The sequence below is a fragment of the Cebus imitator genome, unplaced genomic scaffold (genome assembly GCF_001604975.1).
Source record: "Cebus imitator isolate Cc_AM_T3 unplaced genomic scaffold, Cebus_imitator-1.0 Scaffold181, whole genome shotgun sequence".
In the NCBI taxonomy this organism is placed as follows: Eukaryota; Metazoa; Chordata; class Mammalia; order Primates; family Cebidae; genus Cebus; species Cebus imitator.
In genome coordinates, this window is record NW_016107496.1 from 567,815 (window position 1) to 569,876 (window position 2,062).

The window sequence follows — 2,062 nt, forward strand, 5'->3', positions numbered from 1 at the left end:
TAATGTTTTGTATTTTTAGTAGAGACGGGGTTTCACCGTGTTGACCAGGATGGTCTCGATCTCTTGACCTCGTGATCCACCCGCCTCGGCCTCCCAAAGTGCTGGTATTACAGGCTTGAGCCACCGCGCCCGGCTATTGCCTCTTATAAAGAGCACTGAACTAAGGAAATATTTGTTCTAGTTGAGGGCTGCTTCTCATAACTGTGTGCCCTGTCTTTAAAATTCCATGATGAATAATGCAGGTATCATAAAAATGACAAACACAATACCAATTATACCAGCCTTTAAGGATTTTTAGTTAAAAGCATCTTTCTGTCATCTCCACCATTTGTAAAAGTGATTCCTTGCTTTCTTCCCATAACCCTTTGACATTTTTTTGCATTCCAACGTCCCTTATCTGCTCACTGTCAGTTTAATAAAGATGTTTTATCTATGCCTAATGAACAAGTGCATATGAGTCACAGTGGAAGTGAGCATAAAGATTCTACAGCCCTCAAGAAAAACACTCGGGCTGGGCGTCGTGGCTCACCCCTGTAATCCCAGCACTTTGAGAAGCTGAGGTAGGAAGATCACCTGAGCTCAGGAGTTCGATCCCAGCCTCGACAACATAGTGAGACTTCATCTCAAATAAATAAATAATAAAAGTAAGTAAAAAAAAAAAAAAAAAAAAAAAAAAAAAAAAAAAAAAAAAAAAAAAAAAAAAAAAAAAAAAAAAAAAAAGCTTGGGAGGGAGGTGCTGTTTCCAGAGACCAGGGCAGCCCTAGAAGAAGGCCTGAAATTCATTCATTCAACAAATATTTATTGAGCACCTAAGTGCCAGGAGAGAACAAGAAGATAACCCTGCTCTCTTGGAGTGAACATTCTAGGACAGTTTGGGCTTATGGATGCAATACAAACATAATAACAATGATTTATATACATAAGCAAACACACCAACCTCAGGAATACAAAAAAAGACGTTTTGTTATAAACACCCTATAACTGAAAGCCAGCTGGAGGCAGTCTTGTCAAAAAATCTGGGAATCCGCATCTGCAACCAAATGTAGGAGTATCAAAAAGCAACATTAAAACTACTGTAGTGAACAATATGAAGAGATTGAGGAATAGATGGGGAAAAAACAAAGAATTTCAGTAATGAGAGATTTTACTGCAGCAGGTCTTAGTTGAAAAAAGAATCTAAGTCTGAGACAGACAAAACATTACTCCTTTTATTCTTTTTTTTTTTTTTTTTTAAGACGGAGTTTCTGTCACCCGGGCTGGAATGCAGCGGCATGATCTCAGCTCACTACAGCCTCGACTCTGCAACTTCCGCCTCCAGGGTTCAGAGGATTCTCCTGCCTCAGCTTCCCAAGTAGCTGTGATTACAGGTACCCGCCACCACACCCAGCTAATTTTTGTATTTTTAATAGAGATGGGGTTTCAACGTGTTAACCAGGCTGGTCTCAAACTCCCAACCTCAGGTGATCTGCCTGCCTCGGCCTCCCAAAATGCTGGGATTACAGTCGTGAACCACCTCGCCGAGCCTAGAACCACTTCTTTCTAAGTGAAAGAAGGAAGCAGATATTAAAAGCTCAGGATATCAGCAAATTCTTTGTTCTATTTAACAAAGTAGATGGCTATTTTTAATTTACTGAACACTTTGTAGCTACTGAAGAGGTTAAAGTAGACCAGAAGCTATTTGTAAATAGGGATTGATTAGGAAACAGGAGTTTAGGGAGCTAATCCTAGAAAAATGTGAGAAAAAGGATGAAAACGGCTGGGTGCAGTGGCTCACGGCTGTAATCCCAGCACTTTGGGAGAGGCGGGTGGATCACCTGAGGCCAGGAGTTCAAGACCCACCTGGCCAATGTAGTGAAACCCCATCTCTACTAAAAATATAAAAACTAGCCAGGTGTGGTAGCACATGCCTGTAATCCCAGCTATTCAGGAGACTGAGCAGGAGAATCACTTGAACCCAAGATCACACCACTGCACTCCAGCCTGGGAAACAAGAGCGGTAAGCCAAGATCGTGCCACTGCACTCCAGCCTGGGCAATAGAGTGAGACTCCTCAAAAAAAAAAA